Genomic DNA, 15,881 nt, shown 5'->3' on the forward strand with positions numbered 1-15,881 from the left:
CAAGTATATCTTAGCAAAGAAAGTTAAAATAAAGCCTTCAAATTAATTAAGAAGTTTATGATTGGTTATTTATTTACAAACAAGTAACGAATCTTGAACTTCTCTAACTCGAAAGTCGTCAATTAAATATAAAATAAGGACTCTGTTGTTGTTAAAAGTAATAAAATCTATATAAAAAGTATAGTATCGCTATCCTTTTTACGCAGATTAAATAAGTTTTTATAATTTGATATTTTTTTAGAAACAAAATAAATGAACGTAAATGTTATTACCAACACTGTTGCTTTATTTTAAATTAGAATACGTGTTGCGAAGAAAAATAATAATACTACTTTTTATTACGTAACTGAGATAGCAAACATGTTAACGGCCTACTTGGTGGTAAGATCGTAAACCATGATTTATTTATTCTACAACAGAAAAGTTTCCATGGGAAAAAAACTTTGTGAAATAATATAATATAGTCCAGTAACATTCTTATTGTTAAACAATAAAGAATCTTATTTAACAGTTACATGATCCTAGCGAAAGAATTAGTATCGAATAATAAACGGGATATTTACTAATAAACAGAGTCAAAACAAACATTATTATGAATACATTGTTATGAAATCTAAAGGAGCACTGAAGCAATAGTTTTATTACTTCTAACTGGAAAACACACAGCATATCTACCGAACCACTAAAGCATTTACATTCGACGCGAAAGCCCGGCCAGTAGACCGTAGAGGCAGAAACTTGAACAATTAACATAAACACGACACTATACTAATTGTATTAAATGTTGTACAGTGTTCGTAGTTGACTGATTATATCGGAATGTCAGCTATACCACAGATAACATAATATTACATAGCTATACAGTATATATGTATAATTGCCACGGTCTGATTTGCATTCGGAAATTAAGAGCGTATTACTGCTTGCTTGTTCATATTGGAAATGCCATAATTGTATATAATGTTTAAAACAGTCAGTAGTGATTACAAAGTATTTTTGTATGTAGAGTACCTATATTCTGTCCTGACGACTTAGGTATCCTATTTGATAGACTGATTTGTTTATATAAAAAATAATTTATATTATATTATTCATATAAAGTAAAAAATACCAAAATATAATATACAGATCTAGGTATATACATAGGATACTCTTGATTAAATCCTAATTTATTTTGAACCGTCGTAATTCTACTAATTACTTTATTCCTTCGAGCTAAATCTACTACGGTATGCAGACTATATAAACATTATTCTTCATTAACTGAACCTACCACAATTGCTAATTATTCAATTTGTTGTTTATTGCAAATTTTGTAATCAGATCTGAAATCGAAGCATAAGCTCGGGTGTTTTGTTGAGAATTGTTTTGAATATTACAATAAACTCTTTTTGTTTAAATTTGAATTTTATTATTGTAAGATTAATTCAATTTATACTTATAATTTCTACAAAGCGTTCATTGCATACAATTATTTATTTATTATTTATATTATATATATATATATATATATTATACAATAAATAATAAATAGCTAGCTTTAGATACCATCCACATCTATTATAGTCAAGCATATTTATTCAAAATATTGTATCGCTTTGTGTTATTTCGCATAATAAAAATCAAAAGAAACATAAAGCGTTCGGTAATAAAACGTTTATTTGTTGTTACAGTCTTTTTACTTTTATCTATTTCCCAATTTAACCAACAACGGGTCAACGGTTTCAGTACAGTTCCTCACATGATCTACTGAGCACATATTACAAGTTATACAATAGAAATTAATTGTCTCAGCGTGTTTCAGTCTTTCATAATACGTTCGTTCACGGAAAAGGGCAATTTACCAAAATTCGCCCTAACAATGGACAAAAGTATAAAAGCGACTTTAATCTAGGGGACGGTTAATTGACGATCCGTCATTAGATTTTATTGGTTCGGTGCCGGAGGGAAGACCTTACCTTTCCTGAACAAAGGTTTAGGTTTTTAATCCATGATAATCTTGACTGATAGCTTTTTACATTACCGGTCTTGTTAATGCTCTCTTATAAGATGAAAAGTGCTAACCATGGATTAAACATAAACAACAGGATAATCATGACAATATAGGATCTGGTTATTGGTTACACTATCTTCTACTTGTCTAAAACATGAAAGAAATTAAATATTAATTATATACTTTTTGTTTTTTATTTGGTTGTAATGACGAGCATAGTAGACGAAAGAAGAGAGCATAAGTTTGAGATTTTCGAAATGGTCAATAATTCGCTGAATTATTGTTACCTTAAAATTGTTTGTATTCATTCTAATTTCGGCAAACGGATTCTTAAATCCACGTTCAAACTGCACAAAATTTTGTTTTTAATGTTGATATTATAAAATCTTATCAATTAACTCGCAGATTCCCAAAAGGTAATCAGGACAGCTGCTGCGTACCCTACCCTACGCCGTACATTTATCATCATTTGTGAATAGTCGGTGGATAATGCTAATTCATGAATACAGCCCCCTAGGGAGACTGTGGTGAAGTCCTATTTGAATCGAAGAAGACGCGTTACTTCGTTGAAATTTATGTCCACAATGCTAATATATAACAGATATTATTTTTAGGGCTAAAATATAATTTTATTAGATTATTTATACAATAAAAAGTTCTCCTCAGTTTTTAATTCGATAGCACTATCAAATTCAAAACTAAGAATAACTTGAACGGTAAGTCAGTAGATGCGAGAAAAGAAATTTCGATTATAAGAAAGTGTTGTGTATACCAAGGTAGGCATTTGTTATAATATAGGAACTATCCTATATTATTTGTTCCATATCAATGGATACAATATAATATATATATGCAATAAAATAAAACTAAATACAGTTCGGTAAAATATTTTCCTTAGTTGAATATTTAGTTGGAGAAATAACTGTCCGGGAAAACTCCGGAAGAGAATGTAAACACTCGCGCAGCGGGGACTGATGCCAATTAAGTTACCAGGGCGACAGGAACAGACTATCGGAACAATTAAGCATCGTTTGCCCACTTTGTTACTGCTAGTGTTCTAAAAGGAAACATAACACTGAACTGCGACCGTCATCTAATTGTTCTATGTATGTAGTTCTATTATATGTATATCTATTCTTGTATGGTTATAGACTACATGTAGAAGTAGAAGCGTTTTATTTGCCATTTCTGGGCAAATAAAAAAACTTTAAAAAAATCTATATTTCGTATTTTTTAAAATAAAGTAACTTAAAAGTTTGGATTTATATTATAGTATTGCCTTGTATTATCTGTATTGTTTAAACTTTCTTAGAATATTAATAGACTATAAACAAATACAATGTACATTAAGCAGATCTTCAAAATTTGTGATGAATGATGACGAATGAAGACTTCGCCTTATGTGAAGAAAAATTCAGGATAAAAATTCTAGATTATAACGAGACGAGCTACATCTCGACTGTATTTCTAGTCTTTATAAAAGAATAGGTATGGAAGTAAGTTAAAGTAATGAATGAACAAAAGAAGAATCGTTTTGGAATTCTTCTAAAATTTTAAAAGGATGGGAAACATAAATGAATGTATGTCGCTCGGGTACATAATTAAATCCTATGGCATACCGACGTGGCTGGTTGGCGCACCTCCCTTTCTTCATACCACCACACACCCGAGCCCATATATCTCACTCCCTCGCGTATTAAACTTTGCGAATTCATATCATTACAGATATAGCTTAATTTTCTCGCATTTGTTGTATTGTATTTGCATGTACTTTACGAAAATCCGCAGTCATTTCGTCAGTAATTTAATATGCCATCTAATTTGAGATTTCTTAAGATACCTGGATACCAATATTCTTATAAATTTCATTATTTACTTGATTCTTGATTTTACTTTATCCTTGTGATTGCAATAATTCGATTAACTTACGTTTTTACAAATCCCCAATAGGTAGTATAATCGAGTATGTGAAATTAGCTTCCCCTTCGCTCCAAAATAACAAACAAGTTATTATTATAATATAGTTACTAAATATTTTATTTAAATTACATCAATAACGGGCTCACAAATATCTATTAATATATTTATATATGATGTCAATAAGAAAATAGAGCATCTTCTATCGTTTCTCCAGCTTAGATGTTAGTAAAATGGAGAATCGCTTCGAATACTGCGCCTACATAACACAATTATGGCTGTGGCACAAGGCTGGATGGCTGATGCAATGTTATGTCCACCACGCCTACGCGACGCTACACTGGCGTTTACGCAGCAGTGACGTTTGAATAACGCCTACATTGTGGAAGGTTTATTATTTAGACCTAATGTGTAAGTTAATATTAGGTCTAAATAGGTACTAACTGCTACATGTTCACGGAATAAATTAAACACGACGTGCAACATTCTCCCAAAATACGAGTAATTGTAGACTGACACATGTTACAAATTACTGCAAAAGGGAGCGATCCAACTCAATTGCTACGGTTTTGTGTATATTAACGGCCTTATCAAGTCATTTGAAACATTTCAAGTGTGCCTAATTACACGGGACGGTTCATTTGGCAGCGTTAATTTTGTTTTTGAATATCTTCTATGTCAAAATAAGCCTAAATTTTTGTATAAAAGCATTGATAATTGTTATCTCCAATCGACAAATCTCTCTTCTGCATCTTCTAGCTGTTTCGTGAAGATTATTGTTAATGAAGCTATGCTTGGACGTAGGCATAAGTTCATTAATAATAATCTTATATATAAATTATAACCGTAGAGTAAGTCACACAGTGACATCTAGTCTAAAACTAAATACATTAATCAACTGACAGATATACAAATAACTATTTTCGTTGTAAATAAATGCCTACATAGAAAAAAAATTATTGCATATATCAAATATTGGCATACTAGCCATGGACTTATTGAATCGGTGACCAACGGAGAATACTGCAGTTTGAAAAACCGAAGTCAACGTAGATAGTCAGAGATACAACGATATCGTACTTATAAAACTCTGGTTGTAGCTATTTCTCTACGAAATGTAAAATAAAGCGGCCTTTTCATGAAAGCTAGACAATTTGTACTCTTGTATAAATATTTAATATACTATAGTGACTACATATGTTACGTAAGCTCTCAACTACCCGACGATTTAACTGCACCAACTCGCTGTATTTAACGTTTCAGTGCAAACTGCAGAACAGTTTGAAATTTACCAGCAGCAGTTTCCGTTTAAGAAATTAACAGTTCAACAGAAAATTCTGTATGGCCATAGATGATTTTACTCAGTCATTTAGTAAATTGTTGAAATAAATGTTAATTATATTTTATCGTTGTTTTTGTGTTGTACTATAAAAACTTTTTTCGCTTTGAGCTTCTTACATTTTAGTTGTACACTAATGTATAGTAATATTATAAAAAGGAATTATTATTAGTATGTTTGTAATGGACGAATGCAAACTAATACTTGTCCAGTTTAAGTACAAAGTCATTACACTCATATGTTATTTTAACGTATACAATACTCAAAACTTAACGGACACATGGGCGAACCCGGGGCAAGCCAGTAGTAGAAGTATACTTATTATAAGCACTTCAGAGGTATACTATACAGACCTCTGAGAGCTATATATTGTTCTAAACTCTGAGAGCTAGCGAAGCACTCTGAAAGCAAATGAAATAGCTAAAATATCTCCACAACTACTCGTAACAGCACTATTGGATGGGAAGTGCAGTGAAGCCAGACGGATCCGGAGTACTGCCTCCATTACTATCGACATTTAATTTAGCAATTCTGACAGAGACGCGTCAGAGTCTGTTGTTTTCGTCGCCTTTACTCGTTGCGCCTGTTGAATTAATGCCTTTGATTGACCCGGCAATCAGTAAGGTTCCATTATCTAACAACAAGAACAAATTCCTGTGCTTAAGTGCTAATATATGAATGTACATTATATTAATCTTAATATATAATATATACAGAATAGTTATGTTATAGAATATTATGTTATCTGTGGTATAACTAATTCGACTTTGTTTTATTGAACTACTATGTTTGTTATAAATTTCAATATGTGAAACGTCGAAAACATCGTGTTACAGATCTACTTTGACTTATACCTACAGAAGCTTACCTTTTGGTAGATAACAACATCGTTCCTCCATTTATTTCATTGCTCGTAGTTCAGCCTACGTGCGGCGACGTCTGTTTTTTGTACAAAGAGATATACGGTGTATAACGTAATCTGAACAGACTGTAAGAGGAAAAAATATCCTTTATAATGAACAATGTTTATTCAGATATACTATTTCTAGTAGAAAGTAGCAGAAATAGATCTATATCTATATTTCACTCTATGTCCTTCAATAAATATTATTAGATTCATGAATTAAATATTATCAATAATACTCCCATTACAGCAATTAGTCGCAATCAATAATTAACGAGCGTCTAGCAATAAATAAATGTGAATAAAACACAAAGTAAGTGGTAGGTAAGACTAGTTGTTTTAATAAACAATTAATATATATTTTTTAACATGTGGAATAAAATTCATAAAAGCAGTCCCTCTGTCGTAGGAACAATCTGAAAGTCTCTGTTGGTGAGCGGTAACCGTCACCGTCTATATACATGAACTACTAAAGATATCACGGTATCATGTGGCATCCATGATACTACTCACGCGTTACCATTTCAGAGGAAAAGTATGTCATGCCTTGCATTTTCGGAATAATGAATGCTTTCAATAAATTAGATGATTATCTACAATGCTCTAATGGATACAATTCGTACTGATTATTGCCATACTCGTAGGTACTGACGGTACGTACTAAGTTGTTGATAGCATTATGTTTGTTGTTTTATGCGAGAACCATTATAACAATAAAATATTAATAACGATAAAAGCAAGTAATTTGAGAGTCAATGAACATTTTCATAATAATCATAAGCAAATCAAATTTCATTTGTTTTTCCTTACGGGGACTCACCAGAACAAACAAGCTTAATAGGTCGTAATATCAAATATTTATAATGAAAGCTTGCTGAAAAAGGAAGACGGGTTCCGCTGGCATTTTGCTATCGATGCTTTTTCCTTTAACAAGGGTTTAATTTAAAAAAAAAAGGTAATTTGAATTTTGTTTACCTCTTACAAATTGTAACACCCCACCTTCGTTAAATGATTTTCCAAGACTTTCATATACAATCAGTTATTATATAATATATACATGATTATTATAGGCGTTATAAATAAAGTTGCTAATTGGGGTTGATGGAGGAAACCTATGTAAATTGTCAGTCGTCTAGTATCCAAAACACAAGCCTGCTTAGCTTGTGACTAGATAGCGTTGTGTGAATTGTGCTGAGATTTTAATATTATTATCTTTTGAACATAAGAAAATTAAAATACATGTTACATTTAAAAATCAGTAAGTTTATATACTTGTGTCGATATTTATTTATTCGTTTAGTAAATACAGTCCCTTGTGTGTGACACATACATTTTCTATGTACATAACTCCTCTTTTCAAGGTTCTCTGTAAGAGATTGTTTACTGTACTTATGTTTACTTTTGTGCGAGATAAAGAGTATAATATTATTATAAGAAACCTGGTATGAAACTGGAGGACAAAACTGAAATCAGGTGTCATTAGATAAGGACGTCAGTTTACAAATAATATTTTAATTTTTATTTCATACAATCTAATGTGCCAAGACATTTTCTATATATTATATACGAGTATAAATAAAACTAATAATAAATGAAGATACTAAATCCGTCTATTCAGCTAAATGTCTATTTGGAGTTCCTTCACGTACTACCTAGTGTTGAATTTATTTTAAACCGGACAACTTTAGACTTACGGAGGTGTAAAGACAACACCGGTATAGTAATCTTGTAACAGTTCGAGCAAAGTTTCCCAGCGCTTCCCGAGCTCCCAGCAGGGAGAACGGGTAATGAGCTGCCAACTCTGAGAGAAATAATAAAATCTGAGGTTTATGCCCGGCGCAGATGTTGCCACGCGCTCTTCGCAAATTGTGTTGTTCGAATTACATCAACGTTGTTTGTCTGTGTCACAAATGAAACGCCAACTTTAGTTGTATAACTTTCAAAACCATAAATCTTTTGGCTAAAGTTAAGGAGTAGAATTTTTACAGATAATTAGAAATGACATGTTGTAATTGTTCAGGCTGTATTCAGAAGTAAAGTCAATTGCTTTTGTGACAAAAATAGGCACATTCGAAAAGTCAGATCTTTTAATCTATAATAATATGCGTGGAAAAGTGACATAATGATATTTCATATAAAAATATTTTATATTATTGTTAAAAAAAGACATACGATTATATTAATCTTTTGAACCTTGTGAAGTTTTTTTTAATTTATCATAAATTTTAGTTACACTATATTTCCTACTTACAGCGAGTTTAGACTTACGCATGTATACATTAAAATATGTTGGTTATAAATATAATATTATTAACCCTTAAAATTTTATTTATGAAAAATATATAATCGATGTGGAAGTATCTTCCAAACAATTTGTAATAAAATTCAAAACATGTCCTTATTTAACACCAATTTAATAATACGTGATAATACTCTATACCGTGTCAACCTCGTACGCTAAATATAATGTTAATAGCACAATCTCATAATTTTGATACTTTAATATTAACATTGTTCCTGTGAAAGTGCCTAAATTAATAATTAAATTTGATAGTTTCGCTGCTCGCGTCAGTGGCTCCGTAAAGTTATAAGTCTGTTGGCTACCTTCTTTCGTTATTTTATTACAACATCAAATGTAGTCGAACCAAGTCATTACCCCGGCCCACTGTTGGGTACGAGTTCTCATAAGAGCATGATTCAGTTTCTGTTCTCGCTTATCAAGCGTATTTGGGATTTGTTTTGATACCACATCCTTAAAATAAGAAGAAGTGGTGCCACACTCTATCTAAGGATTATGAATCTGACTGTACATAATTAATACAAGTAATATATGTAATTTATAGAAAATAAATGCATAAGAATTAATATTAAAAAAATGTAGTTTGTAACTTTTTTGGGGAAAAGTAAGGGCGACAAAGAGGTTAAAAAGTTATAAGCGAATGGCGTCAAAATAGTATTCAACAATAAGAACTGTTTGAAGCAAACATATTATTATGTAATTTCACCATAATAATTCATGAGTAAATTGTATCTATCGTGAGGACGTGTACCTACCTACTCCAGTTAGTTCGTTTGCTCCATTCTCCATGCCGGCCACGTTTTACTCCAAAACTAATAGCTTATGGCCACGTTTGCATCCAGTAACGAAGGGAAGTGTTTTTCAGTAAGCCTCTACACTCATAACTGTTTGTCTTAATTTATAAAAATAATTGCAAAGGTTATGTACCTTTGTAATTATTTTTATAAATTAAGTCCTGCAAAAATATGAGCCAGCAATGACAAATAAATTATTAAAAACATATATGGTTATATGCGCGTGCGTGAGTGTGTCAAATATATGGTAGTGCGTGTAATAATTTGTTTTAATTATTTTAATGTTAAGATACAAAGTTTTTGCATCACGTATTTATATGATAACATATATAAAACTTTGATTGTTAAATATTTCATGGTGTTAATATTAAGCTAAGCCCTCTTTTATGAAGAGAGTCCCAAACCCAATAATTCGACAGTGAATATTTAACTAATGAATATAGTATATAGTATCACTGTACTTAAAATTGATTACTATTATATAGTATCAGATTACAGAAATCCTATTACTCCTCCTATTAATCCTATTACTTTACTGTTATGGTATTTAATATTCTTTATTGGAAATTACAACAATGTGATATACATAGTTATATCATAGTACTGTAGGATCATTTTTTTCCTTGCAGGTACGTGACTGCAATTCTCAGCAGCTAATAAAGGCTCATGGAGATTCTAAAAGGAATAAGCATTCCTTCATGAGAGGATCACTACGTGACTAAGTTCTGCAGAAATATTGCCTGTAGTAAATCCTATTTTAAATTGAGAGAGACTGAGATCAGTTGAGCATAGGAAGTTGTAGAAAATAGACCTCCATACGGTGCGTATTAAAAATATTACTTGTGAATTTCAAACGGGTAGATTTTGTGAGTTTTCAAATAGTAATGTATTATTTTTACACAAATACCTACATGAAAACATTAAGCATTTTGATAACATAAAATAAATACGAACTAGCTGACTCGACAGATGCTGTCCTGCCTTAGTGAATGCGCGAACTCGCACAAAACTTTAAAGTTAAATTAATAGTTATAGCAGTCGTTAAGTATTCTGAAATGTTGCAAATTTCTTAATTTCGAAAATCAAGAATATTCCATAGTTAATATAATAAAAATACTAATATAATAATAATAATATAATTGTATATAATTAATTTATAAGAAACTTGTACAATGCGAGACTGGGGAGTAGTAACTGATACATTACAGCGTTTAATTTGAAGTCTCGTAATTTCTGAATTATTCAAAACTGTCTTCTACATTTTTGAAGGACCTAAAAAGATCTTTTAAAAGTATTATCATTTTATCATTTGTAGGTATGTTATGATTAAAATCCAAAATTTCACTAATATCCAATACCATTCGCACTGTGCAAACATTACCTCTCATTTAACTCGTAGCTGCAGAAATAATTGAATTTCAAATAGGTACAGAAACTATTGACTGGCTATGAACAATCATTATTAAACATCGAAAACTATTAAGCCTCTGGTGTAAAATGTGGGTCAATAGAGATAAGTTAGTCGCGCAACTTTGTGTGGCTGTCGCGCATTGTTGCCGGGGTTTATCTGGCTTTACCAAGTCGACTGTGAGTCGATCGGTCTGATAAGGTCGGCGCGGTGCGAAAAGTTACCGCTTTTATTTGCCCACTGAGTAAAAAACACTTTTAAACTTTTCCCGCCCGGAGTTGCTAACAAATATCACAAATATGGATAGGTATATTTGAAGTTTGAGAAGTTGGCACGAAATTGAAATGGAAACATTTTATTGTCTAGCGATCCGTGACATATTTTATTTTCTTGTTAGCCGTGGCTTCGTGAATGCATGAAATTTTGAAGAACGTGATAACAATTTTCCCTGTCTTTTCAACTGAATTTAAAAAGACGAAGGTTTTCAATTTCATTATATTTATTTTGTATTTGTTATGCGATATCTTCATGATATTTGGAAGATTTTCATATTTTATTTACAATCAATATGGGTTATGTGTGGCTGTGTATGTTTGGTTTGAATTGAATTATAAAGTAATCCATTACACGTTCGTTTTGAGTTAATTTTATAACGATGCGCGCATTGTTAGTTAGCTTATATTTTAAATATCGGTTTGCTGAAAATACTGAGAATTGCTGATAGTGTATTTGAAATTCTTGTTACCATGTATTTCTTATATTCAAAGCAATATGCTTTGAATGGTAACTGTTTTATGACAAACGTAACAAAATATAATGTTGTATTTAGGCATGTAAGTATATATCAAGACTCTTTCATATCATATCAACGAAATAATAAATGCTAATGGATCACTTATACGAAAATTGCTTAATAAATATTTTCCTTTCCTCATATCTTTATTCTCCCACATTACACTTATATCATGTTATCTGTGCTTATATATTTATTAATTTATATTGGATGCAAACATTTTGTAATAGTGTCTATAGTTTTAATTTGTTAAGAAAACATCATGCCGCCATTTTTTTTTTATAATTTTACATTTAGGCAAATACCTTTTAAACATATTTGTTTGTTGTCTGGGGCCGTATTATGAACTCTTATTCCCATTCAGTTTACGGCTTAAACTGAACTGCCTGGCGATTTCGTATTACGAACGCTATTAGCCAGCCAGTCAGCGGTCACGTGACAGTTGAACGTCTTCTGCCCGAAAACTGACCGGCTATTTCGTATTATGAGCGTTTCATTTGACAGATCTAAGCGGACGCAGCTGTCAAAAAGACCGTTTAAAAACAATTCAGTTTACGGTGGCTTCATATTAGCTTTTATAGAATTGTTTTCTAATTTATAGCTTCATTATTGTAATTTGGTTATTATTTCTATTTCTATGTCAGTTTTTATTATGTTTATAACATGTTTGTGCAGTTATTTCGATTGTTTTTGTTTCGTTTTAATTTTAATTATTTGTGTTGAACTTGAAGTATTGGAGTTTTTGGAAATGTGTGCACCCTACGAAAAAGAAATAAGGAAAGTGAAAAGACGGCGATTACGCGACCAATCCAATAAAAATGAACAATTTAGAAAACGTTATAATCTAAATAAAGATTTGGTGCGTAATATGCGTGCGAACTCATATGCCGGTATCATCGAAATTTACAGACCTACCAGTGGAAACGAAGGTATAATGTATTGTAATTATTTCACTAAATCACTAGCTGACTATGTCAGGTTTTAATAGGATTATTATTTATGCTACAGGCATATTTATCAACGGCCTATTAGTGATATTGCTGTTCATTCTTTAGCACAGCCAATGGCAAATAACCGATTTATTGCATTTACCCAACATCCAAAAGTAAATACATATATAAAATTCCAAGGACATCTGAGTAAAGGATAGATAATAAATATTCAAAGGTATCTATTTCTATACAATTAGCAACTGTTATTGTTGCAAATACATCTATGAGTACCATGTACCATACCATATGATATAGTGATAATATATATGGTAAAATGTATGCATACAAGTAAAGCCTAGAAAGCAAGTATACAAGTATGCAACAGTCTGATGATGTGCAGTCTCATCGGCACTTTCCTCCGAGGACAATTAATTAAATTAAATTAATTATATTTTAGGTTTTATAATTGGAATTTGGAATGCTGGGTGTATTGGGCTGTATTTGACTGTACACATGCCACCCCATTGTAAATTAAGAAGAGATATTACTGTAGAAAACAATACCATTCATTAAATATATAATTGGTAAGTGAAATATAAATTAAAAAACATGTTTAATAATATAAGCACTTTTAATATCTTTTTTTAATATAATTATATAAATTAACAATAAACAAGATTTTAGACATGCAAAATATGTTAATGATTATACATCTCTAAAGCTACTTATATACTAACAATAAATTGTTTACTTAAATATTAAATGACCATAACACTTAGACATATGTTTCAAATAATATTTATCTATTAATTATTCTCTTATGTTTCAAATAATCTTCATCTATGTAATTAATCTGGAAAAAAATTTTAGGTTAGTAATGCTGACATGGAGATTATAAGTGTGGATGCCAACTGGAACTGGAGCTACTCATGACATTTGGGCAAACCAGAGGCATTAAGCAACATCTAGAGGACTTAAGCTGGAATAAATCCTTATGATTACTTGGTAAGCACAAAATTTTATTATGAAACTACAAACATCATTACATCTAAGCTCTAAACTTCAGTAATTTAGAAACATAGTTATTTATCAGCACCAACAGTTATTGTGCTGTGTTTTTAATGAAATAATACTTTTTGTAAATAAATATTAATATTATAGTATATAATATGTTGTTTTTTTTTAGGAGATCCAGGATATGCTTTAGAGAAGTATACTCCCATCTCAAATGCTATACCAGGACCACAAGAAGCATATTACACTGTAAGAACATGGAATATCATTGAGAGCACAATTGGGCTTCTAGATTTAGATGCCTACATGTACTTTGAGTTCTTATAGAGAACTAAATGAAGGTCTAGCTGCTAGACAAACCTATGTTGTTTAGTTGTGGAACTAAGAAATTGAAACATTTATAAATAATAATATTGTTAATAGGTCAATGTTTTAATTATTTGTTTTTATAATAAATGATATAGGTACATTATTTATGTCTTTTATTGGTAATTAAAGGGATATGATAATTTTATTATATACTTAGTTATTACCTATGACTTTGTCCATATGGCATACCTAGTTTTTGTTAAAATAAATAAAATATCTCAAATAAAAGCAACTTGTTACTCCTTTACACAACTCATTACATATGACAGTGAAAGTATCCCTCAAATTTGGTCCAGCTGTTTCAAAGATTAGCAAGAACAAACAAACGGACAGACAAATATTTTTATTTTTTTAATGTCATTTATCTTACCTTATATATGTATGCATTTACTGAAAAGCTGTTGTAACTGGTGAACTTCAAAATTACAAACAGATACTTCAATTTATATAGATATGTATTTCAGATTTTACTGAAATCCCTATTAAATGAAATAAATTAAAATTCAGATGGTTACCTTATAACACTTAAACTTGACAATCCTTTCCAGTCTTTAAAACCCCCTTTTCCTAAGGAGTTTAATTGTTGAGCGACGTCCTCACACAAGCGATTAGTATGGTATTCTTGGGCGGACTTATTAAAGCCACTTGCCATTTCCCTATGGGATTTTAAAAATCCCATATAATTTTAAATTACCGGTACGATACACGACGTTGGCGAGGGGTTTCAGTCCGTGATCTACAATTTAGTTAGATAAATATACAAATATAAACAGTTAAATATTTGCATCATTTTAAAAAAACATTACTAAGAAAATGTTAGGAATACTTACTTTACATTAGGTATATTTTTCACAATAATTGAATTATTAAATTTAACTTGCGTATAAAGTCATGGAAAGGCTAAGTTTCAAATTGTACATTAAAATCAGAATTAAGTACTTTGCGCGGAATTTTAAGTAGATGCACAAAGTTCGTTTGGATATTACAATGAAAATATTTTTTACAAATAAATCCGAATTATTAAAAAAGACAATAAAACTGTCTGAAATATTTTTGTATATTACACAAATTCTACCATTGTATCTTAATTACTGTTTTCTATATTTAATTTACATTTATTTAATTAATATTTTGTCCAAAAAGTGACACACAAAAACTCGACTTAACGTTGCAACGAATGTATGCGTATCCGAACGCAGCGCGAGAAAATCCACTAACCAGCCAGAGACAAACTATCCAGGCAGAATACGGTTTGAATTTGGACCCTCATAATACGAAAAAGAACAATTCAGTTTAAGGCCGTAAACTGAACTGCCTGGAAACTGACTGGATTTTAAAGAGTTCATAATACGCCCCCTGATCACTTAATTTAAATGCTAGATTTATACACAATTAGCTACTCGGTCCGGCTTCGCACGGGTGTACATGTATAATATATATGTACCTTCCTCTTGAATCCCTCTATCTATTAAAAAAAACCGCATCGAAATCCGTTGTGTAGTTTTAAAGATTTAAGCATACATAGGGACGGACAGACACGATAGCGACTTTGTTTTATACTACGTAATGATGATGATGATTAGATAAAGTTTTATATTTATTTTATAATCTTGATTATAATATTTAGTGAGGATAATCCAGGCCAGCTTTTGTTAGGTACGTTATTTAATATGTAATAATATATTATGTATAATATACAGTGCTGCTCAATAAAAGAATTGGCTGTCATCAAATCAGAAAGCTTTGTTACTACTCCACATGTAAAGTATGTTTCATTTATACTTTATATAGCAATATTTTAGTATAGTGAGTAGTCTGTTGTAACTAATGACAAGGATACATATAGAGTTAATTATTTTATTTAATCAATAGGAAGAGGATTTTATAAAAAAATAGTTTAATATCCTGTTATACTTAGAATTGAGATTTGATTATGTTTTACTCTTAAAAATAATGTTTGTCACATTATGTACACGTAAATCACGATAGTTGTATCCAGCGACCATAAAAATCTAAATGATTTTTAACTTAAATTTAATTTTATAATAAAATGCTACGTTTGAACGAAAGTATCCCAAAATTCTTAACGCAAATCATAGTTGCGTGTTTTAGAGATTTA

At 30.7% G+C, this 15,881-nt stretch overlaps 1 protein-coding gene across 2 annotated transcripts in view; it reads left to right on the forward strand.

The window, feature by feature from the left end:
- Positions 1-15,881, forward strand: part of LOC131850695 (leucine-rich repeat neuronal protein 2) — an 80,454-nt gene that overhangs the window by 15,328 nt on the left and 49,245 nt on the right. Inside the window, exon 1 of one of the 2 annotated variants that reach the window (XM_059201015.1) lies at positions 10,052-10,066. The exons of the other annotated variant lie outside the window; for it this stretch is intronic. The gene's annotated coding sequence lies outside the window, so the exon portion shown is untranslated. Of the gene's footprint in view, positions 1-10,051; positions 10,067-15,881 lie in introns of those variants that run through there. 2 annotated transcript variants of the gene reach the window in all.

The sequence above is a fragment of the Achroia grisella genome, unplaced genomic scaffold (genome assembly GCF_030625045.1).
Source record: "Achroia grisella isolate CSIRO2021 unplaced genomic scaffold, CSIRO_AGI_Agris_v1 utg779, whole genome shotgun sequence".
Classification (NCBI taxonomy): Eukaryota; Metazoa; Arthropoda; class Insecta; order Lepidoptera; family Pyralidae; genus Achroia; species Achroia grisella.